This window comes from Saimiri boliviensis, chromosome 10, assembly GCF_048565385.1.
Source record: "Saimiri boliviensis isolate mSaiBol1 chromosome 10, mSaiBol1.pri, whole genome shotgun sequence".
Classification (NCBI taxonomy): Eukaryota; Metazoa; Chordata; class Mammalia; order Primates; family Cebidae; genus Saimiri; species Saimiri boliviensis.
In genome coordinates, this window is record NC_133458.1 from 45,119,983 (window position 1) to 45,145,711 (window position 25,729).

General features: G+C 39.9%; 1 long non-coding RNA gene across 1 annotated transcript in view; it reads right to left on the reverse strand.

Moving 5' to 3' along the window:
• Nucleotides 1-2,200: 2,200 nt before the first annotated feature.
• The window catches only part of LOC141580067 (uncharacterized), a 36,108-nt gene continuing 12,579 nt past the window's right edge, over nucleotides 2,201-25,729 (reverse strand). The window contains exon 3 of the long non-coding RNA XR_012512059.1: nucleotides 2,201-4,500. This is a non-coding gene — a long non-coding RNA (uncharacterized LOC141580067). The remainder of the gene's footprint in view (nucleotides 4,501-25,729) is intronic.

Consider the following 25,729-nt stretch of genomic DNA (forward strand, 5'->3'; position numbering starts at 1 on the left):
TGAAACCATCCTGGTCAACCTGGTGAAACCCCGTCTCTACTAAAGACACAAAAAATTAGCTGGGCATGGTGGCACGTGCCTGTAATCCCAGCTACTCAGGAGGCTGAGGCAGGAGAATTGCCTGAACCCAGGAGGCGGAGGTTGCGGTGAGCCGAGATCGCGCCATTGCACTCCAGCCTGGGTAACAAGAGCGAAACTCCGTCTAAAAAAAAAAAAAAAAAAAAAAAAGACAGAATATGCAAGTTTATTGTCAAAGCAAACCACAGCCAGACAGAAAGTTAAAGTGATAAAGAGAAATTTTATTCAAGAATTATCACAATAGGGAAAAAGGTTATCAGCATAGAATGAAACCCCATTCTTCCTACAAGGAAAAGTGGGGATTTATGGCTAGGGGACAGGGCAGAGTTCAGTGGATAGAAAAATGACTAAGAGGAAACATCAAGGCTATGGGGATTATTGTTACACTAATTTGGGATTCTCGATGAAGGTAGCCCACTGTGGTAAGAGATAGAGGATGAAGGAAGAGGAATTTGATCAGCTATCAGTAGTGATCAGATACCAAGGGTAGGGGATTTTTGCCATATTGACTCAACAGGATTCTTGCTAAAGCTGGACTAGGTGGGTCAAAGATGAGACCTAGTTAAAAAGAAGATGTAAAGAGCCTAAGGGAAGGGTCTTTGTCACTTTTAATTTACAGTGTCATAAAATAGCTCAAAGATTAAGGCTAAAATCTAGTAATCTGGAGTGATAAGCTGTTTGTGGATAATGCATTAAAGCACATTTTTTTTTTTTCCTATGGTCTGTTATTAGAGATGTCTTTATATAGCATCTGTTCATATCTTCTGTAGAACCCATAAATGTTTAATCACTTCTCAAAACCTGGCTGTTAAGTGACTAGTTGAGAAAATATTTCTACTTACAGGGTAAATGTAAAGTGGCTTCATTAATAGTGATAGATAATGCAGCAAGTGGCCCTAAGATTGTCTCTTGAGGAAAGAACTTTCATCTAAGGCCTTTTAATTATCAGGTCCTGACCTGGTGCAATGGCTTATGCCTGTAATCCCAGCACTTTGGGAGGTTGAGGCGGGTGGATCGCTTTAGCTCAGGAGTTCAAGACCAGCCTGGGCAACATGGTGAAACCTCATCTCTACAAAAAATAGGAAAATTTAGCAGGGTGTTGTAGTGTATGACTATAGTCTCAGCCACTTGGGAGGCTGGGAGGTGGAGTTTGTAGTGAGCCGAGATGGTGCCATTGCACTCTTGCCTAGGCGACAGAGTGAGACCCTGTGTCAAATTAAAAAAAAAAAAAAAAAAAAAAAAGGCCAGGCGCGGTGGCTCAAGCCTGTAATCCCAGCACTTTGGGAGGCCGAGGCGGGTGGATCACGAGGTCAAGAGATCAAGACCATCCTGGTCAACAAGGTGAAACCCCGTCTTTACTAAAAACACACCCACAAAAAAAAGTTAGCTGGGCATGGTGGTGCGTGCCTGTAATCCCAGCTACTCAGGAGGCTGAGACAGGAGAATTGCCTGAACCCAGGAGGCGGAGGTTGCGGCGAGCCGAGATCACACCATTGCACTCCAGCCTGGGTAACAAGAGCGAAACTCAGTCTCAAAAATAAATAAATAAATAAATAAATAAATAAATAAATGACTGTATTTATTAGACCCAAAAAGACATTACAACGAGACTGCAATAACGTCCTATTTCCCGCTTTGAGCTATGCATTCACCTCTTGAAACTGCTTGCTTTTGCTACAAGTAGCTATAAATTAAGCTACTAATGCCACACCAGACACTGTAACCTACACCCTATAGCTAACAATGTAGGCCAATCACTAATGGATGCCATTTCCATAAACCAATGAGAATTCCTGACAAGCAATTTTGTATCATCCCACTCTGCATCTCCCTTTTTTTTTTTGAGATGGAGTTTCGCTCTTGTTACCCAGGCTGGAGTGCAATGGCGTGATCTCGGCTCACCGCAACCTCCGTCTCCTGGGTTCAGGCAATTCCCCTGCCTCAGCCTCCTGAGTAGCTGGGATTACAGGCACACGCCACCACGCCCAGCTAATTTTTTGTATTTTTAGTAGAGACGGGGTTTCACCATGTTGACCAGGATGGTTTCGATCTCTGGACCTCGTGATCCACCCGGCTTGGCCTCCCAAAGTGCTGGGATTACAGGCTTGAGCCACCGCGCCCGGCCTGCATCTCCCATTTTTGCCTTTAAAAATCCACTTGTAACTACTGCTTGTTGGAGTATATTATATACTCAGGGCAACTTGCATTTGGGCTTCTGGTGTTACAGTCTGCAAGCTTGGCCCATATAAACCCTCTATGTATATTAATTTTACTTCAGCTTCTTCTTTTTATGTTGACACTCTAAAGAAACAAAACAATAATGACAACATAAAGCTATATTGTAGCAGGAGCGGCCGCGGGAAACGGATCTCTCGGACACCGAATACAGGAGGAAGGAGTTTATTCCGGCCGGGAGCAAGGTATCCTATTTGCCTAATAGCCAAGCTCCCCAACAAAGTAAGGTTCCTTCTTTATATAGGCTTAAACCGTAGATGTTACACGTGGAAGAATCTTAAGTTTATAGCTTAACATATGAAAAGGGTTTCAGTTTACAGTCTTAGGAATTACATATGAAAAGGGTTTCAGTTTACAGTCTTAGGAATTACATATGAAAAGGGCTTCGGTTTACAGTCTTAGGAATGAAAAGGGGAAGTTGATCTGAGATGCCTGGGTCTCCCTCTTCATCATGTCTAATTTCAACTTGAAAAAAAATTAAATCAAGTTAAATAGCTTTTCCTCAGCTAGGTGAGGTGGCTCACGCCTGTAATCCCAGTATCTTGGGGGGCCCAGGCCCGATTATCACAAGGTCAGGAGATTGAGACCATCCTGGTCAGCATGATGAAACCCCATTTCTACTACAAATGCAAAAATTAGCCAGGTGTGGTGGCACACGTGTAATCCCAGCTACTCGGGAGGCTGAGGAAGGAGAATCGCTTGAACCCAGGAGGGGGAAGTTGCAGTGAGCCGAGATCACGCCACTGCATTCCAGCTTGGCCAGAGAGCAAGGCTCTATTAAAAAAAAAAAAAAAAAAAAGCCTTTTTTCTTTGTATTGATGAAGTTCAGGACACATCGTCTCAAAATGTGTCCCTAAAACTGTAAAAGACCAGAATACACCATCCAAATCAGGCTTTTTGACATAGAATTTTTAGAGCTGAAATATTTTGGGAAACAGCAGACACAGGAGAAGCTCTGTAAATGAGAGTAGAAGTTACCCTTTGGTAAGAGAAATTTATGTCTATTAAAAAAATCTTTCTTTGTAAGGTTGTCTCTCTCTCTCAGTACCAAGAAGAGAATGACTAAATCACAAGAGACTCTTAATCAATGGAGAAGGAACTCACTGAAGTTTGCATAACAAACCTTGTTCTTGCATAATGGATTCTTCCTATCTCCATAACCAGCCTGTCCCAATAAACTTCTCTTTTTGTTTCAGCAAAGGATGGTATTTAAGCCTTAAGTTTAAACGACCCTTTTGAGATCTTCTCTTGAGATTTCGCCTGGAGATCTACTCTCTCAGATTTTCCTGAGTATCTTTTCCGTGTATACTGGAGGTATACATGTTATTAAATGTTTGTTTACTTTTCACCTGTTAACCTGTCTGTTTTTATAGAGTCTCAGCTACAAACTATCTAGGGAGACAATTATTTTTTCTCCTCTATGATTTGATATTCAATTACCTGTTTAACTGATTAAAATGTTTTTTTCCTATTACTTGTTTGAGTATCATTTATAGACAATATGCAAAAGAAAATAAATTGCCCACTGCTGGGAATAACTAAAGTTAAAGGCTGAAGTACAGAGACCCAAACTTATGAAATAAATTAAATAATTGATGGCTTCATTTAATAAGCATTAGGGATTATTCTCAATGTGCCAGGTACCATGTGTTACCCAACCAAACTTTGGTCACCCCCCTCCCCCCCCCCCCGGTCCATCTAAGGCAAACACTGACACCGAGATTTGCAGCGAGAGAAAGTGAAGATTTTTTTGCATGGCACCAAGCAAGGAGAATTGGGCAGCTAGCACTTAAGACTCAAACTCTCCCATGGCTTATAAGCAAGGGCTTTTAAAGGCAGAGTACCTTTCAGGAAAGCAGAAGTCACAGGCGAAATCATACATAATTCAATACATAGAGGTTATATGTGGGTTTTGCCTCAAAAGGCAGGATATCTGGGAGTGGGCGTTTACAAGTCATAGAGAGGCTCACAGAGTATTTGATTTACAATTGGTTAAGGAAACAATGCTTTGTCTAAAAACTTGCGATCAGAGGAAAGGAATGTTAAGGTTTGGTCTATGGGCATGATGAGTCTCTCCAGGCCGATTATAAAGACATTTAGAACAAGAGACAATGGCCAGAGTTCAGTCCTTAGTTCTCCCTTATTTGACAGTGGTCAGCATTTTCCACCTCGTGGGGGTACAGGTTTCTGAAAAACAATGCAGGGACATATGTCAGGATGTTATCTTTAGTTTTTATAGAGAAACAAACATTTTATGACTCTAACTTACTTGGGAAGCTATTGTTTAAGCTTATTATCTTATTGATTAGTGGATTATTTATTTTTCAAGGATAGTGGGGTTCCTGGAATTTTCCCCTAAAGGGTCTCAAGATTTTTTCTTTATTTCCATGCTCAGAGGATAGAGGAGCAGGACCCTAAGAGGAATATCATGTGCTTTAAAAGAAAATGCAGTTTCAGCTTTCAAGAACTTTAATTTTTTTATTTTGTATGTTTTTTTTTTTTTTTTTTTTTTTTGGAGATGGAGTTTCGCTCTTGTTACCCAGGCTGGAGTGCAATGGCGCGATCTTGGCTCACTGCAACCTCCGCCTCCTGGGTTCAAGCAATTCTCCTGCCTCAGCCTCCTGAGTAGCTGGGATTACAGACACGCGCCACCATGCCCAGCTAATTTTTTGTATTTTTTTTTTTAGTAGAGACGGGGTTTCACCATGTTGACCAGGATGGTCTCGATCTCTCGACCTCGTGATCCACCCGCCTCGGCCTCCCAAAATGCTGGGATTACAGGCTTGAGCCACCGCGCCTGGCCTATTTTGTATGTATTTTTTGAGACAGCGTCTCACTCTGCCACCCAGGCTGGACTCTGGAGTGCAGTTGCACAATCTCAGCTCACTACAACCTCTACCCTCCCTCCTCCCCTACCAGGGTTTAAGTGATCCTCCTACCTCAGCCTCCCAACTAGCTGAGACCACAGATGTGAGCCACCACACCCTGCTAAGTTTTTGTATTTTTGGTAGAGACAGGGTTTCATCATGTTGCCCAGGCTAGCCTTGAACTCCTGAGCTCAAGGGATTTGCCCGTCTCAGCCTCCCAAAGTGCTGAGATTACAGGTGTGAGCCACCATGCATGGCCAAGAAGACTTTTAAATTTATCTGTGCCAGCAATTATCTGTAGATAGTGGTGAGAATATTATTATTATTATCACTATTATGAGACAAGATCTTACCCTGTCACCCAGGCTGGAGTGCAGTGGTGCAATCATGAATCACTGCAGTCTTGTCATCCTGGACTCAAGCGATTCTTCCATGTTAGCCTCCCAAGTAGGTGGGACTACAGGCATGTACCACATGCCCACCTAAGTTCTAATTTTTTTGTAGAGACGGCATCTCACTGTGTCGCCCAGGCTGGCTTTAATGACTGACCTGAAGCAATCCTCTTGCCTTGGCCTCCTAAAGTGCTAAGATTATAGGTGTGAGCAACCACACCCAGCCAGCTGTAAAAATATTATAATGCAGGTATTTAGAAGTGTCTGGTAGTGGAGGTCGTTAAGTTAGGAAGGCCAGAGATGTGTGGAGAAGAGTGCTTCAAGGATAGTGAGCACCAAGTAGTGGGCCAGGAGAGGTGGCTCATGCCTGTAATCCCAGCACTTTGGGAGGCCAAGGAGGATGGAACTAAGATCAGGAGTTCAAGACCAGCCTGGCCAACATAGTGAAACCTCTTCTCTACTAAAAATAAAAATATAATTAGCCAGGTATGGTGGTGCGTGCCTGTAATTCCAGCTACTTAGGAGGCTGAGGCAGGAGAATCGCTTGAACCTGGAAGATGGAGGTTGCAGTGAGCCAAGATTGTGCCATTGCACTCCAGCCTGGGCAAAAAGAGTGAAACTCCATCTCAAAAAAAAAAAAAAAAAAAAAAAAAAAAAACACCCACCAAGCATATGGGTTGAAAGGCAAGGGAGCAGGTATCATTTGGAAATTATAAGTCCTTCTGTGTAGCTGAAGCATAGAATGTGAGAAGGAAGGGATGATAAGAAAGGAGGCAAAGAAAGCAGGACCAGCCATAAATGAGCCTATTGTTACAAACTACAGAGGCAGGGCTCTCTGTTGCAGGTGAAGTATTTTAAGCTAGAAAGTTGCAAGATCAAATTTGCATTTTTAGAAAGATGGCCCAGGAAGCAGGATAGGGAATGGGTTATTAACTCTGTTTCCCAATGTATATTTTATTCATGATTTAGCACAAAGTTTTAACTGATTCTCAAATTCCCCCTGAGATCTTTCTTTACAATGTTTGGTCTGTAGCTACAACTTGGCCACATCTTAAGTGCAAAGCTGTGACTGTGATAGAAGGTGAATGAGAAAAATGAAGGGGGGTACATGATAATATGAAGTGGGGGTCAACAAACCATGGCCTGAAGCCAAAGTTTGATGCTGTTATTGTAAAAAAAAAATTTGTTGCAACACAGCCACCCTTGTTTGTTTTTGTATTGTCTATGGCTGCTTTTGTGCTGCAACAGTGGAGTTGATTAGTTGTCTGAGAGTGCATGGAATGCAAAGCAGAACATATTTTACTCTCTGACTGTTAATGGAAAAAGTTTCCTGAGCTCTAATTTAAAGGGTTAAAATTTTGTATATTAACATATTTTATTTTTAAATTTATTATTTATTCCCTATATTAAAAAAGGATTGGTCCAAATGTTAAGGCCAGCCCAATGCAAAATGTCAAATCTTGAAAGGTGTACTGGTAATAATATGTGAAGGTGACTATACTAATGCCATGTAGAAGATTATCTTGATGACTTTAATTCTTCTAAAAATCTTCTAAGATGGAGAAGAAAAATCTCGTTTATGTACTATTGAATTTGATATTTTTTTTGTTCAATGAAAGGCACTTGATAACAGATAAATTTTAAAATATTCTGCATAACTTTTAGCACCTTGAATTTAAAAATCTCAAAGGCAGTAAGTGAGTTTGGGGTTAGAGTACAGTAAGCCTGATTTTTACTGGATTCCTGGTTTAATGCCTAGGGGCAATCCCTTATCTGTGGGAGGAAAATGCACAGAAATATTTGTTTCTTTGACTTAACTTAGCAGTTTCTGAAGTACCCTGTTCTAAATAAGACTTAAATTGCATCAAATAGGCATCTTACAGAGACTACAGGACTCAGAATAAGTCAGACTCCAACACTTACTCCTGGCATCTTCTGTCGTCTCCTGTAGTCCCACAAGCTGCCTGCTTAGCCACCATTAGTGAGGACAACTCTAGATTTTTGAAATTTTGGTATAGAAATGCAAAACCCTATTTCATGGCTCCATTTTCTGTAGTGTCTCCATACTCACCTCAGGAGACTGTGACTGGAACGTATGCACCAGTAGCATTTATTTAATAAGAACCTCCTTTGGCTCTTATTGCTAAACCCAATGAGTATTTTAAGGCTAGAGAACATTGATGCTTAAAGAGAAAAGAGTATATTTCAGTTCTTGATTGAAATTATCCAACGTTTTGAAAAAGTCAATTTGGATAACAGTTGGTGTTTCACCTCCTAGTGTTAAACCCATCTTCCTTATGCTGTCTTTTTGGATCTGTTAATCAAGTTTCCTGTCTTCTCCAGAAAGCAGCTTAATTGTTTATGTTCTGCAGAAACCCCTCACTGAGAAAGAGATTTAATTTGTATCTTAATCCAATATTTTTATGCAGTATGGTAAAACTCTATTACTTGTTACAGTATATCGTCAGCTTCATTATTAGTCTCCTGATAGAATTTCTTCCTTTGATCTTAATCTGACTTCTATTTTTCTGTTACCTCTGTCACAACTTTTGGGTTACTTTTTGACCCAAAAGCACCCTTTTCTGCCAGAGAAAAACATCATCACCATAAGAAATATTGATTGCATGCCCACAGGGTGCATATCATTGTACCTGGGGTTTTACCAGGTTTCATTAGCTTTCTTTCCTGGTGCAGCAGAATGGCACTCAAACAATAACAAAATACAAAACCAAAAATAAACACAAAAACCCCACAAATCAACCTGCTTTGTGTCATTCCTTCTGTCTGGAGGAAATGAAAACTGGTGTTCTAAAGTGTGAACCAGGCACTATAGATGGATCTCAAAAATAGGTGCTTTAATCAGAAATATATTCAAGTCTATATAAACATATTATTAGCAGGACCTTGTTTGTTTCTTGCTGGAATAACTTTCTCTTCCAACCAACCACCCTTTTTCCTTTTTGCCCCCATCTGCCCTTCTGACAGCAACAAAATGAGTGTTAGCAATGTACTATTATTTGACATCCTTCTTTTTATAAAATTGAATTTCTTTTGATAAATGTCAGAAGGGGACACACATTCTTCAGTAAAATGAGCTGAGCCTAGAACAGATTTGTCACTGCCACCTCACCAGTCATCTCTTTTGCTTCTGACAAATACAGTATGTCCTGAGCTTGTCTGTCCTTGGTGACCTTAAGGAAATGGAAAAGTGATTCCATCCTTTCTGATTTCAGCACGGTGAATTGTCACAGATGGCAAGTTAGAAATGATTAAAGTGTTTACATATTCTTTCCTTGTTGCTGTCCTCTCTGGGCAAATGTATAGAAGGATGGCAGAACAAAACAATGTGAAATAAAACTAGTTTATGTTAAGTTAGACTATTTTGCATTTTGGTTCTGCAGTGTTTAACACTGTAAAGATTATTCATGTTCATTTCACAAATACCTTTTAATATTATAGAAGAATCAATTTAAAATAGCTGATTCTTCAACATTGACTCTCCCTCTTTATAAATCATATTAAAACAAGAAAACAGCACATAAAATAACCTTTAACCTTATTTCAGAAAGTGAATCAGTCTTTGTCTAAGAACATGATGTTACTATTATTATTCCAATGTCAAGACTGCCCTGAAGAGCTGATGGGATAGGAAGTTAAAGTAAGGAAAGAAGGTAGGAGGTTTGAAGTTGTTACCTTCAGGAACAGAAGACAATAAAAATTAGTATATTATTAATGTAGTGATGCAAGGTATCATCCTGTTTTCAGGTAGTTAGTCCTAGAAATAATAGGAAATCAGCTGGGCACAATGGCTCATGCCTATAATCCCAGCACTTTGGGAGGCTGAGGCCAGCAGATAATAAGGTCAGGAGTTTGAGACCAGCCTGTGCAATATAGTGAAACCCCGTCTCTACTGAAAAATACAAAAATTATGCAGGTGTGGTGATGCGTGCCTGTAGTCCCAGCTATTCAGGAGGCTGAGTCAGGAGAATTGCTTGAATCCATGAGGCAGAGGTTGCAGTGAGCTGAGATCGCACCACTATACTCCAGCCTGGGCAACAGAGTGAGACTCCGTCCCAAAAAAAAAAAAAAGAAGAAAGAAAGAAAGAAAGAATAGGAAATCTTTCTTTCCCAGATCTGCCTGAAACTCTGTTGTTACTGCACCTTATCTTTTTTTTTAAACTTTGAACTAGAAGATTCAATGTTAACAATATAGGAAAGATTTAAATTGGTCTTTACAGAAGGTAAAAATGGATCAATTACTCCTTTAACAAACTGTTACTAATCTCTGCTGTGTGTAGATGCTGTGTTAGGCGTGGAATGGGTAGAGAACTTTACAGGAAAGGTTCCTGCTCTCATGAGAGTAATTTGCCAGTAATCAAGTAAATGAATTTGTAGATTATTGTCTTAGTTCATTTATGTTGCTATAAAGGAATACCTGAGGCTGGGTAATTTATAAAGAAATTGGTTCATGGTTCTTTAGGCTGTACAAAAAGCATGGCACCAGCATCTGTTTCTGATGAAGGCTTCAAGCTGCCTCCACTCATGGTGGAAGGCAAAGGGGAACTGGCATGTGTTGAGATCATGTGGTCAGAGAGAAAGCACCAGAGAATGCAGGGGAAGGTGCCAGGCTCTTTTTAACAACCAGCTCTCATGGGAGCTAACAGAGTGAAAACTCACTTATTACTAGAGGACAGTACCAAGACATTTGTGAGGGATCCACCCCCATAAACCAAACAGCCCTCATTAGGCCCCACCTCCAACAATGGAGATCAAATTTGAACATGAGATTTGGAGGGTCAAAAAAACCAAGCTATAACAATTACGAAATTGCCATGGGGGAAATACACTGGAAGCTATAAAACAAAATAACAAGGAAGGCAAAATTGAATAGCAGTAATGAATGCCAGAGGCATTATTCTATTTAATAATTCAAAAGCATATATGTGTAGATTGATCATGTATTGAGCATTTACCCTATGTCTAGTAATCTTCTAAGTGCTTTAAAAGGATTATTTAATTAACTCAACAATTTTTTGAGGAGGGTTGTTATGGACTGAATGTTTGTATCCCCTCAAAATTCAAACTCTAAAATACCTAATTTTAATGTGATGATATTTGAAGATGGATCCTCTGGAAGGTAGTTAGGTCATGACCGTGAAGCTTTCACAATCGGATTAGTTGCCTTATGAGAAGAAACACCAGAGAGACGACCTTTCTTTTTCTCGGACAAGTGAGGATACAGCAAGAAGGAGGCTGTCTGCAAACCAGAAAGAGAGCCCTCCCTACATACAGAATATGGTGGCACCTTGACCTTGGACTTCCCAGCCACAGAACTATGAGAAATAAATGTTTACTGTTTAAGCCAGCCAGTACATGGTATTTTTCTTAGAGCAGCTCAAACTGACCAAGAAAGGGTCTTCATTATTTCACATTATGATGAAAAGAATGAGGCACAGAGAGGTTTAGTAATTTTACAAGATCAGGAAACTAATAAGCAGTAAAACCAGGATTTATCCCAACTAAACTTGCTCTAGATCTGCATCCTTAACTATTGTTGTTACAATCCATCCAGTAGTTATTACATAAATTGCTTAAGTGCTGAATATTGTGCCAAGTAATTGAAATACAAATGTGAATAAAAATGGTGCATTACTTTTAAGAAGCTCACAATCTAGAGGGGGAGACAGAATAGTAATTAGAATGCAGTGAGATAAGTATAATAATAGAAATATGAAAGAAATTATATTAGAAGCACCAAGGGTACAACACTACCATGCATAGTGTTTATTGTTTTCTTATTAAAAAAGCTAATAGAGAGAGTAATCCATGAGGCAGTTTAAAGATGCTGCTAAATTTGCTACCAAGGCAAATGGGAAATCAAAGTGCTGTTAATGACTCTTTCCAAACTTAGTTGTAGATATTCATTAGCCCTTATAGGCCAAATTCATTAGCCCTCAATGATGCTAGCTTTTTCTTCTATTCCTGCCACACAGGGATAGAATTTGGAAATAAGAGGGAAATAATTGTGTTGGAGTAGTCAATTAAGCACTAAAATTATACTCTATCTTATGTTATTAACCATTGCTTGGTGAAGTTTACTTTTTTTCCCTTCATTTTCTTCATTCCTCAATTCTAAATCCATAATTCCGTAATTCTTGCATCCCCATATGAATACTTCCCAAATGTCTCATAGTCAACATGTTCTACCAATGGTATTAATATTGTGGGAGAGAAAAGTGTGATGACTTTCCTCACCCATTGTAAGAGTCAGGGCTGACACACCTATAACAAAAGACAGATTAACCAGATAAAAGGCTAATAAATTTATTTAATCAAAGTTTTATGGGCCAGGCACAGTGGCTTATGTCTGTAATCTTAGCACTTTGGGAGGCTGGGGCTGGCAGATCACCTGAGGTCCAGAGTTCAAGACCAGCTTGACCAACATGGAGAAACCCCATCTCTAATAAAAATATAAAATTAGCTGGGAGTGGTGGCGCATGCCTCTAATCCCAGCCACTTGGGAGGCTGAACCAGGAGAATTGCCTGAACCCTGAAGGCAGAGGCTGTGGTGAGCCGGGATCACGTCATTGCACTCCAGGCTGGGCAACAAGACATTCCATCTTAAAAAAAAAAAAAAGCTGGTGACCTTCTGGGAGTGGGGGACCACCAGGTTGCCTAAGGAGGGGTGAACTGGCCCAATCGGAAACAGAGCAGGTTAAAACTCCCATGGGATCAGTAGTGAGATTGCGTCTATGAATAGTCACTGCACTCCAGCCTGGGCAACAAAGTGAGATCCTGCCTCTTAAAAAAAAAAAAAAAAAAGTTTTATGTCACACAGGAGCCTTCAGAAATGAAGATCCAAAGACCAAGGAAAAAACTGTTTTTATGCTTGGTTTCTATGAAGAATGGACAGCCACGTAGAAATGCAATTGGCCAAAAGAATGGTAACAGACTGAAGGGGAAAACTCAGTAACGCCTTTCTGTTTAGATTCTTCCTGATCTCTCCATGTAGTATTCCTTCCTCTCAGGACAGGCAAGACCCTTCTGAAATGAGGGTTTTCAAGGGAGAAGGGAAAGAGTTATCTTTCTAGGTTTTATGGCTTGTTTTGTGGGAGAGGGGTTCTAGTTTCTATGACCTGCCTTAGGGAAGAGGAATTTTGATTTCTATGACTCACTTGGAGGAGAACAAATGCAACATACATTATTAAATAAGGTTATCTTCTAATGACCTGGGTGGACAGGATTTTTGGAAGGACACTATTCAACTCACTGTACTCCCATATCCAATTAGTTACTGTAGCAAACTCTATCAATTGTTCACCTAATATCCAATGCCTGTGTACTCAATGCTAATAATGTTTTTTCAAAAGGACAATGTAATCAGCTCCTAGCTATGAACCATGATCAGTCTCAGGTGATCAAGACACTTCTATTCCCCACTGTCCCAGCCTCTACTGTAGCTAGAGGCTGCCATGTGACTCAGGTCCAGCCAATCACTCACCTGAAGTAGGCTGTGGAGGTGATGGTTGTTCAACAACATGAGAGAAAAAACAAGAGACCTGAGAAATGATGTCAATGATATTGTCAAGCTTCTGTACCAACACCAGCAGACACCTACCTGCATCTACTTGAATAAAATGAGCCTCTTTATGTTCAAGTCTGTTCAAAAGAAATTCTTTTTCTGTTCTGCATCCAAATGGATTTCTAGCCGGGCGCGGTGGCTCAAGCCTGTAATCCCAGCACTTTGGGAGGCCGAAGTGGGTGGATCACGAGGTCAAGAGATCGAGACCATCCTGGTCAACATGGTGAAATCCCGTCTCTATTAAAAATACAAAAATTAGCTGGGCATGGTGGCGTGTGCCTGTAATCCCAGGTACTCAGGAGGCTGAGGCAGGAGAATTGCCTGAACCCAGGCGGCGGAGGTTGCGGTGAGCCGAGATCGCGCCATTGCACTCCAGCCTGGGTAACAAGAGCGAAACTCTGTCTCAAAAAAAAACAAAAACAAAAACAAAAACAAAAACAAAAACAAAAACAAATGGATTTATAATTGAATTATTCACCAAGCTCAGTTAATTTTTTCAAAATATCTTCTATTTATTGTTTCCTTTCCAGTCAATCAAGTCTTCATCATATTTTGCTAGACAATTACAACATCCTAATTAGCCTCCCTGCCTCATTCCAGTCTCATCTGCTCCCTATGGGTCCACCAGACTAATTGTTCTGAAACACAAATCATGCCCTCTGCTCAAAAACTTTCCTCAGCTCTAAGTCACTTAGAGAAAACAGTCTAAATTTGTTAGTACTAATGATCTGGTCTCAATAATTTTTTCTAATTTGCTTACTATCTCTCAGGCACTCTGTACTTTGCACTACAAAATTACACTCCAAGATAGACCCTGTAATTGCACATCTTAGCCTCTCTTTTCAGTCTGGAAAAATTTGTGGGAATCCTATTTAGTCTTCAGAGCCCAGCTCAATGTGTTCTCCTCCAGGAAGCTCTCCGAAGTCATCCAGTCAGAATTAATCCTTGAACTCTGATACTTTGTTGTTTGTTGCTGTAGTTCAGGCCGTCCTAGGCTTTAGAATGCCTGACTTTCAAACAACTAGCACCTCCATCCAATGTATATAACAGTTCTCTTTCCTAGGCTGAATCTAGACTTTCATCCTTCACCAATTACTAAGTATTTCACAGCATCACGGGGTGCTTCTGCCCGATGTCCAGTTGGTTGATATTGGTAATTGTATCATTTCTATTCCTTTGAAACGCCTGTGCAATTGCTTAAATATTTTAATGCATTTTACTTGATATTTTAGACACATGAAAATGATACTACTAATGAAAATGTAACTGAGACTAACCTTAAAATCATGAAATAGGCTCAAATTTGCTGTATCTTTAACTTTACTTAAATTGTTCCACTGTGTTTAATTTTGAAGGAACAGAACAAAATTAAGAATATATGTAGGGTGGTTCACACCTGTAATCCCAGCACTTTGGGAGGCCAAGGCAGGTGGATCACCTGAGGTTGGAAGTTTGAGACTAGCCTGGCCAACATGGCAAAGTCTGTCTAAGAATGCAAAAATTAGCCAGGTGTGGTGGCACATATCTGTAATCCCAGCTGTTTGGGAGGCTGAGGCAGGAGAATCACTGGGACAGGGGAGATGAAAGTTGCAGTGAGCCAAGATCATGCCATTGCACTCTAGCCTGGGTGACAGAGTGAGACTCCATCTCAAAAAAAAAAAAAAAAAAAAAAAGAATATATGGAGGATGCAGGAGTACAGATGCTCACGCAATGTGGGCTATGTTCCAATAAATATCAACAGTTGAAAATATTGTAAGGCAAAAAAGCATTATACATCGAACCTACTAAACATTATAGCATAGCCCAGCCTACCTTAAACATGCTCAGAACACTGACCTTAGCTTACAGTTGGCAAAATCATCTAAAAAAAAGCCTGTTTTATAATACAGGGTTGAATGCCTCACATAATTTATTGAATACTGTATACGAGAAGTGAAAAACAGAATGGTTGTATGGGTATGACAGCATTTCTACTGAATGTATCTCTCTTCTACATCATAATAATGTGCAAAAATTGTAAGTCAAAAAACTCTCAAACCATCATAAGCCAGGGATTGTCTACATATTATTGTAAGTTGTGACTTAAAGTTTAAGTTTAGTAATGGGAAAAATGGAGACATGTTTAAAATTATGGAGTAAGAATTAGCCACAAAAATTCGCAATTATTTGAAGGCAGAGAGAAAATCTCAAGTCCTTAAAGCTATTGACTAGATACAATTTGGTAGGAAATTTTTAGCAAGAAAAAATATGGACTGGCATTCTATGTTTCTTCTTATTAAAAATGCTCACAAGTTACATATCACAGCATCAGGATTCTCTGCAAAATCTCCATTAGCAAATCCTCCCCAAAATGAGAATGTCCCTTTTTCAGAATAATAAATGCTAGCTAAAGGAAAAAAAAGAATGGTAAATTGAGGCAAGAAATTATTATTATTATTATTATTATTATTATTTTTGAGATGGAGTTTTGCTCTTGTTACCCAGGCTGGAGTGCGATGGCGCGATCTCGGCTCACCGCAACCTCCGCCTCCTGGGTTCAGGCAATTCTCCTGCCTCAGCCTCCTGAGTAGCTGGGATTACAGGCACGCACCACCATGCTCAGCTAATTTTTTGTATTTTTAGTAGAGACGGGGTTTCACCGTGTTGACCAGGATGGTCTCGATCTCTTGACCTTGTGATCCACCCGCCTCGGCCTCCCAAAGTGCTGGGATTACAGGCTTGAGCCACCGCGCCCGGCAAGGCAAGAAATTATAATGACTTTATTATCTCTATTTAATGTTTAATTTACATTTTTAAATTTAAAAAATGCTTTTAAAGTTGTACACATATTCTAGAACACATAGGGATAAAACAAAATACACATTTACACCTTAATTACAGATTGTATAATACATTTAGCCCAGTATAAATAGAATCCACCACACAGCTCAACTTCTATAGGCACAGTACAAAGGGAGATGTTAAATAATTGGGCTCCAAGAGACAAAGAATTTTTGATCAAATAAGCTTAGGAATGCCACTTACTAAATCCAGTCTTGTAGATTCAAAAAATACATTAGCATTTTAAAGGTTATGGGAAGTCCTCACAGTTATAAAAATCCATTTAACTTTAATAATTAAGCACTCACTTATTTGCAAACAGGAAAAATGTTTTTCCTTTCAGCACACCTATGAACAACCCATTCCAACAAAAAGAAACAAAAACATTAAAAAAAAAAACAGTTTTCCTTAAATCCCAATTTAGAAAGATCTATATTAGGATTTCAGGGAAAAAAAGGATCTTATTATTTTAAATATTTTTGCTGTGCCTAGTACAGTGTTTACCAGAAAAGCTCTTGATAAATGCTTATTATTATTGAAATGGAAACCAGTTTGGAGTGCTTGCCTCCAAGGCATGTGAACCAGAGCAACTCCATCTTGAATAGGAGCTGGGTAAAATAAGGCTGAAAGGTACTGGGCTGCATTCCCAGATGGCTAAGGCATTCTAAACCACAGAATGAGATAGAAGGATGGCACAGGACAGAGGTCATAAAGACCTTGCTGATCACACCTGTAATTTCAGCACTTTGGGAAGCCGAGGTGGAAACCTGAGGTCAGGAGTTCGAGACCAGCCTGACCAACATGGTAAAATCCCAACTCTACTGAAAATATAAAAATTAGCCAGGTGTGGTGCAGTGCTCCTGTTAAATCCCAGGTACTCAGGAGGCTGAGCAGGAGAATCACTTGAACCTGGGAGGCGGAGGTTGCAGTGAGCTGAGATCACGCCACTGCACTTCAGCCTGGGTGATACAATGAGAGACTCCATCTCAAAAACAAACAAAGAAAAAACACCTTGCTGATAAAACAGGTTGCAGTTAAGAAGCCGGCTAAAATCCACCAAAACCAAGCCAGCAATTAGAGTGACCTCTGGTCATCCTCACTGCTATACTCCCACCGGCACCATGACAGTTTACAAATACCATGGCAACATCAGGAAGTTACCCTCTATGGTCTAAAAATGGGAGGCGTCAATAATCCACCCCTCGTTTAGCATATCATCAAGAAATAACTATAAAAATGGGCAACCAGCTGCCCTTGGGGTTGCTGTGTCTATGGAGTAGCCATTCTTTTATTCCTCTCCTTTCTTAATAAATTTGCTTTCACTTTACTCTATGGACTTCCCCTGAATTCTTTCTTGCACAAATCCAAGAACTCTCTCTTGGAGTCTGGATCAGGATCTCTTTCCTTAACACTTGGAGCTCTGAAAAAGCTTTAAAAGAATCTTGGCTTCCAACCAATGATCATTTTACCCATTGTGATAACATACACATAACACAAAATTTATCATTTTAACCTTTTTCAAGTGTACAATTCAGTGGCATTACGTACATTCACAATGTTGTACAACCATTACCACTCTATTTCCAAAACTCTTTCATTACCCAGTCAGAAATAGTATGCCCATTAACCAACCCTATCCGTATTCGTCTCAGTCCCTGAAAATTTCTATTCTACTTTCTGTCTTTATAAATTTGACTATTTTAGGTATTTTACATAAATGAAATTACACAATATTTGTCCCTTTGAGTCTGGCTTATTTTACTTAGCACAATGTTTTCAAGGTTCATCCATGTTATAGCGTGTATCAAAATTTCATTCATTTTTAAGGCTGAATAATATTTAATTATATGTATAGGCCACATTTAGTTTATCCATTCATTTGGGCTGACGGATATTTGGGTTGTTTCTACCTGTTGGCTATTGTGATATAGGGAAAGAGAAGTACTTCCTTACCCATCCTAGGTTCATGGCTGAGGCCCTTATAATAAAATGCAGATCAACAAGAGAAAAGCATATGAATTTATTCAATATAAGTTTTACGTGACATGGGAGCCTGCATAAGGCAATAAAGACCCAAAGAAGCAGATTAAACGTGTATTTTTATGCCAAGTTTGATGAATAAATGGCTAGATATGGAGAAACAGACTTGGACAAAGGGGGTATGATCTACCAGTAATGAATTAGGGGAAACTTAGCAAGGCCTATCTGTTCAGATTCTTCTTGATGTCTCTGTGCCTTTGGCTGCTTTCATCCAGGTATTAGAGAGGGTACCTCTCACATGAGGGTCCTATAATTGACTTCAAGGAAAGGTCAGAAAATCCTTCCTAAGTTTTATGACTTGCTTCAGGAATGAAGGGTGGACTAAGGTGAGAGTGACCTTCCTGATTGTGCTGTTTTCTCAAATTCTTTCACCTCAAAGTATTTTGGGGTACAGTGTCTTGAATTCTATTAGTGAATAATGCTGCTATCAACATTGGTGTAAAATAATCTGTTTGAGCCCCTACTTTTAATTACTTCAGGTGCATACCTAGAATTAGAATGCTAGATCATGTGGTAATTCTATGTTTAACTTTTTGAGCAACTGCCATACTGTTTTCCACAGTAGAGGCACCATTTTACATTCTCACCAGCAATATGTGTTGGTTCCAATTTTTCTATAACCTCATTGCTATGGTTTAAATGTTTTTGTCCACTCCAAATCTCAAGTTGAAACTTGATCTCCAACGCAACAGTGTTAGGAGATAGGGCATAATGGGAGGTGTTTAGGTCATGAGGCTCCACCCTTATGGATTAATGCTGCCAGAAAACAGGCCTGCAGGAGTGGGTTCTCTCTCTCTCCTGCCTGTTTGTGGGTTGAGGAAACCACATTTCTCCTCTCCAGAGAACTTGGCATTGGAGGCACTATCTTGGAAGCAGACAGATCAGTCCCTAGCTTGCCAGTCCCTTGATAGTGAACTGCTGCCGGGCGCGATGGCTCAAGCCTGTAATCCCAGCACTTTGGGAGGCCGAGGCGGGTGGATCACGAGGTCGAGAGATCGAGACCATCCTGGTCAACACGGTGAAACCCCGTCTCTACTAAAAATACAAAAAATTAGCTGGGCATGGTGGCGTGTGCCTATAATCCCAGCTACTCTGGAGGCTGAGGCAGGAGAATTGCCTGAACCCAGGAGGCGGAGGTTGCAGTGAGCCGAGATCTCGCCATTGCACTCGAGCTTGGGTAACAAGAGTGAAACTCCATCTCAAACAACAACAACAACAACAACAACAACAAGTATTATTATTATTTTGTTTGTGGTCTATGGAAACACATTGAACATAATCACTCCAGATAAGCTCAGCCAACCCTCAGCTAATCGGTAGACGTTTGAACAAAAATAAATGTTTTAAGCCACGGACCAATACATCAAGGTCCCTTCTACCTCTAAAATTTCATAAGTCTGTGGGAGTATGCTATACATGTTGCCTCTTAGTTGAAAGCTGAATCACAGGCACTTCTTAGCCATGAAGTAAAGAATAAAACATATATATTTCTCACTACTGGTGCTTGCCTGCATTTCCATTTACAAGAGAATTTCTGTCTCAAGAAGCAATACATGATTACTAATCATCTTTCTCATTTCTTCTACAATTCTTTCACATATTATCTCTCAGAAAGATGGATGTTGACTGGCTTGCTACTATAAAAAAGTCCAAGTCTGCATCGCAAGTGTAAAATTACTTATCGATTAATTCGAAAAGCATTACTTGGTGTTTTCAATGTATTGAAATGTATATCCTTATGCATGTAAACATTAATCTTTTATAATCTGTTCAACATCTATTGCTGATGGATGAGTAGGAGAAACTTTTAGAGAGTTCTAATAGCCTCGTTCATATCTTCAGAGGTCTGAGTCCTCAGTTTATTTAAAATTCTGTTTAATTTTAGTTACTCGTGCTCAAGGATACTCTCTGAGCATCAGGTCCAATTCACTTTTGGTTTTTGAATTTACGCTTAGTTGTATAAGAGAAATACAATCAGCAATTCTTATTTATTTGGGACTGATTATCTGAATTATTATTTCCCTTTCTATTTTGCTTAATTTTTATTTTCTTTTTTTTAAAGATGGGATTTCACCATATTGGTCAGGCTGGTCTCAAACTCCTGACCTCAGGTGATCTGCCCACCTCAGCCTCTCAAAGTGTTGGGATTACCGTGCCCGGTTTATTTTGCTTAATTTCAAAGCTCCTTCACGGAAATTAAACATGCCCATAAAAGGAGGTAAAACTCAAATCACACAGTTTTATTCTATTATGTGGTGGAAAGTATTAAAATGTTTTTAGTGACATTTTCAATTAACTATTAATTTTATCAGTAATTCATTCTTATGACCCATCTTAATATAGTAGTGTTTAAGATATGTTTACAAAGTTTAAGGCAATAGTAATGTTTAATTAAGCAGCCAGTTATTTTGAAAGAGCCAGGTTGTTTAATGAAAGTCAGCCTTTTCTAAAATTGGTTTTTAAGTTTGGTGAAATAGGAAATTACTGAGATTGCGAAGGGCTTATGTTGGCTTTTCTGTAATAACCTTAGGTCTCCCCATACGTTATTAATTCACAAGTTAAGATTAATCCTTGGGACAAAGGGATAAATTCTATGTTAAGTAGTGAGATGTACAGATTCTTCTTGAAGTTCTAATATTTAGCTCTTCTATGGTCTTGGACAACTTTTTTAATATCAGTGCAAAAAGACACTTATTGGGATATCTGCTGATTCTATCTTCTCTGGGAACTGTTTTTCCTGTTCACAGGGGTAGATCTCTGACAATCAGGTTTCCTCTACAAGGCCCTAACCCACTGGTTTAGCTGATCGGGATCTAGGCAAGTGCTTAGTTTTAAACAAGATAAAATCACTCTGGTATATTTAAGAAAAAAAAATAGAATTTAGGAATGCTCACAGAATCAATGAGAAGAACCGAAGATTGGGCTTGGAAAAAAATGAGCAATAATTAAGGGAGGCCATGACTCAGAATATCTAAAATCATACTGCAGAAAGAACCTGGTTAGGACATGACTGCTGTCTTTACCAAGCAGTTACCACTGTATCATCAGATGCTGGAAGCTGCTACTGCCACCAGAACCAGAAGCTACTGCCATTGGCGTCATAGCCATAGAAAAAATCCCAGATTGAATTGTGTGCATTACCTGATCTAGATTGAAAGTTCCAGGCAAAACATCAGATTGGTGGAACTTGAGTCACATGTCTTTGTTTTAGGAACTCAACGGTGGAGAGTTAATTCGAATATCTGCCCACCTAACTGAAGATTCTCTATAATTAGAACGATGTTTTGATATTGAACACAGAACACTGATGCAGATTCACTGTAAGGACAACCAGTCAACCATATTTTCTACCTGTATATACCTGAAGGAAAACTAATAATGATTTTAGTATACCATACTTGGTTTCTCAAAGAAAAGAGATATGGGCCGGGCGCGGTGGCTCAAGCCTGTAATCCCAGCACTTTGGGAGGCCGAGGCGGGTGGATCACGAGGTCGAGAGATCGAGACCATCCTGGTCAACATGGTGAAACCCCGTCTCTACTAGGGTGCAAAAAAAAATTAGCTGGGCATGGTGGCTCGTGCCTGTAATCCCAGCTACTTAGGAGGCTGAGGCAGGAGAATTGCCTGAGCCCAGGAGGCGGAGGTTGCGGTGAGCCGAGATCGCGCCATTGCACTCCAGCCTGGGTAACAAGAGCGAAACTCCGTCTCAAAAAAAAAAAAAAAACAAAAAACAAAAAACAAAAAAACAAAAAAAAAAAAAAAAAAAAAAAAAAGAAAAGAGATATGAAGTTGGAAGCTGAGTGACCATGATCTTACCTGGTATGCAGACAGAGAAACAGAGAAAGCTATCTTCACGGAAAAAATAAATAAATAAATAAATAAATAAAGCAAACATGCAGAGAGAAGAAGATATGAGAGCTGAAGAAAAATCTGGTAACTTTTCCATTTCTTTCTTAGGCCTGACTGTCCTGAATTTTTAAATTACTTTCTTGCTTAGGCTGGCTCGATATAGTTTCTGTTGCATACAGCTTAGAGCAACAGATAATCTTACTTAATATAAAAAGTGATACATGTGATAGGGTTTGGAGTAAGAAATTCTATATTTTATTTTATTTTATTATTTTTTTAGAGATGGGGTTTCTCGCTGTTGGCCAGGCCAGTCTCAAACTCCTGATCTCGGGTGATCCGCCCACCTCAGCCTCCCAAAGTGCTGGGGTTACAGGCGTGAGCCACCGCGCCCAGCTGGAGTAAGAGATTCTTTTTTTTTTTTTTTTTTTTTCCAGACGGAGTTTCGCTCTTGTTACCCAGGCTGGAGTGCAATGGCGCGATCTCGGCTCACCGCAACCTCCGCCTCCTGAGTTCAGGCAATTCTCCTGCCTCAGCCTCCTGAGCAGCTCGGATTACAGGCACGCGCCACCATGCCCAGCTACTTTTTTGTATTTTTAGTAGAGACGGGGTTTCACCATGTTGACCAGGATGGTCTCGATCTGTTGACCTCGTGATCCACCTGCCTCAGCCTCCCAAAGTGCTGGGATTACAGGCTTGAGCCACCGCGCCCGGCCAAGAGATTCTTAAACAGGAAAGATAAAATTGGTGAAGTCAAGGCAGGTATCAGACTGGGAGGAGCCTCACACTCCCATCTACCACCCCAATCTTAGGATAGAAACTCATCAGTCTTTATGCAGTATCGAAGTAACTAGGGAGAATTACTTATTGTCTCTTAAAACTCAGATCATTGTCTGCCAAGCCATGAGGCGCCTTTCTAGAAAATATTAGTATATCTATCTATCCATCTATCTGTCTATCTATCTATCTATATATTTTGTAGCTGTCAGTATAAGGTGCAGAAGAAAAAAAACAAGTTGGGTTGCTTGACTGGAAGCACAAAGAGAAAGTCTGAGCTTCTAAACAGATTGTTGGCTGGGTGAGGTGGCTTAGGCTTGTCATCCCAACACTTTGGGAGACCAAGGTGGGCAGATCACCTGAGGTCAGGAGTTCAACCTGGCCAACATAATGAAACCCTGTCTCTCCTAAAAATACAAAAATTAGCTGGGCATGGTGGCAGGCACCTGCAATTCCAGCTACTCAGGAGGTTGAGGAAGGGGGAATTGCTTGAACCGGGGAGGCGGAGGTTGCAGTGAGCTAAGACCACGCCACTGTACTCCAGCCTGGGTGACAGAATGAGATTCTCAGTAAACAAACAAACAAACAAATAAATAAATTGCTGAGGTACAGCTGAAGAAATAAATCAAGGAGGTGTGAATTGCAGTTGTCAAGTCCTGAGTTGACTCCCCTTTCTGTAGTTAAGATAAATAAATGTCTTGACCAGGAAAGTGCAAGATCCTGGAAACAGAAATGGGAATATCCTGGAAGAAGCAAAAGAGTGGGAAAGACTGACCATACTTCTACCTCCTACCCCCATCCTTCCAAAGTACCTCTCACTAGCTGAAATAGGGGACAGAGACAATATTTCCATAGCTAATATGAAAGGAAGGAGTTCTGTTATTCTAGCTACCTTACATCAGGCCATGTTTCTTGTTGTTGTTGTTGTTGTTGTTGTTGTTGTTGTTGTTGTTTAGAGATTGGGGTCTTGCTATGTTGCCCAGGATGGTCTTGAACTCTGGACTCAAGTGATCCTCCCACATTGGCCTCCTAAATTGCTGGGATTACAGGCATGAGCTATTGCACCCAGCCAGGCTATAGTTTTTTACTCGTACTAAAGACCATGTGGATGGCGGAACTTCAGACTTACTTCAAAAACAAACAAAAGAGAACATAGGCCTGAGTAGACTGGCTATTCAATTTAGAGCATGACCTAACAAGATTTGTGGTGCTGGATTTTTAGCAAGTGGAGTCCTAAATGGATGTGACAGCCAGTCAGGAAGGTTTTATAAGAATGAAACTGTCAGTAAAAATACTAAATCTGGTGAAAGGTGTCCATAGTTGACTCATACCAAAAGAGTCAATGCTTAGGAAATGTTCAGACACAATACAAAGAAGAAATAACACCAACTGAAAGTTCACTATAGGGTCAAGAAACTTGCCAAAGGAGTGAGTCAAAATTATGCCCAAATAAGTCACTTGTTCTTTCAAGCTTTTCCAACTGCCACTGTCCAGCAGAATCAATCACAGACCAGTGACCACTATGTGGAGCTTTCTTTCTGTTGATATTTCTCTATACTGGCATTTCTCCAAGTATTGTATATTAGATATACTGAGAGTAGTTAAGTTTGTAATTTAATCTCTAAATTTTAAGAAAATGAGAACCAAATTAAAACTGGATTCGGGGAGGAAATGAACATTACCCTGAAATTTTACACAGGAAGAGCAGTGACCCCCCCCAGGGCAATATCACTTTTGAATGTAATGAATTATCCACTCATTACTTGGGTAGTCCTCCATTGCACAGGATGTGTGAATGAGTGTGTGTGTACATGTGTGTATTTGCATTTGAACATGATATAGCTGGATATTCAGTCAGTAATAACTTTTTAATGTAAAGAACGAAGTATATGTGTTCTGAGTATACTTATTCCTGTATCTGTCTAGCCAGCCGTCTTTTACCAAAAATTGCCTGTCCTAATGGTTGTCCCCTGACCATGCTGTTTATCCATTGAGAGACTCTGCTCAAACCATAATTGATTGGACTTAGATGAACAACTGCTTCAAAGTGGGCCAGTTAGCTTCCTTACTTCCAGAAATAAGAATTGGCAATTGCAGGAAGGTTATTTTCTCTTTGCATTGCACATTCCTGCCTCAGTCCATCGTATACAATTCTTAGTCTCCTGAAAATGTTACAGAGAAAGTTCCTACCCTTCTCTCCATTTTTTCAGCAACTCAACCTTGTGGGAGTTGGTGGAGTGACTAACTTAATTAGTAAGTTTGAGTAAAGGGTCATTGCACATATCTGACCGGACCCTTTATTCTCCTTTTGCATGTGTGCAAATGGAATGTGCTCACCTCCTGGATGTCTTTCCCAGTTGACATTGCCAGGTCAGGCCATCTCCTAAGATGCAATCTGGGCATCTGCCTGGACTGGCTGAGTTCAATTCAAAGGAAAGTTGCAGAAATGCAAATTTTGGTCTCAAGTTCAAGCCACATTATTCCATCCAGTTTTACTGTGGCTATTTCTCAACTGGCTTAACATTCAGAAGGGAGAATAATGTGATTAATTGGCTGTATATGTATAAAGTCCAGAATAATTTGGGCACTCAATCATTCTGGACTGGTCCCTTGAATGATAGAGATGTAAATTGGGAATCTGTGGAATAAATATCTCCTACTTATCATGTGGTTGGGAAGCATAGAAAATACATCTGCAGAAACAGAGAACAAAGCAGTTGTTCAGAGAAAAACAGGGTAAAGACACGGAGATAGAGAGTTATGGCCTCAGTCCCGTCCGGGACCCAGCTGCATTATACTGGCCTTAGGTTCTGTGAAATACCACTCATTCTTATACTGCATTTTGTTTTTGCTCAGTCTAGCTCTAGCTGCTTTATAATTTACAAAGAATCCTAACTAATATATTTTCTGAACTTCACTATTTTCATTCTTACATGGCCATTAAAATACATTTTCTATGTATCTCACTTGGAGAACAAAATGAGATGATATAGATCAAAAAAAAAATCATAAACTCTGAGTCTTTTTGATAATATCCCCAATAAGTGGTTGCCCAGGCTTCTACCTTGACAGGAAATAACTATTACTTGAG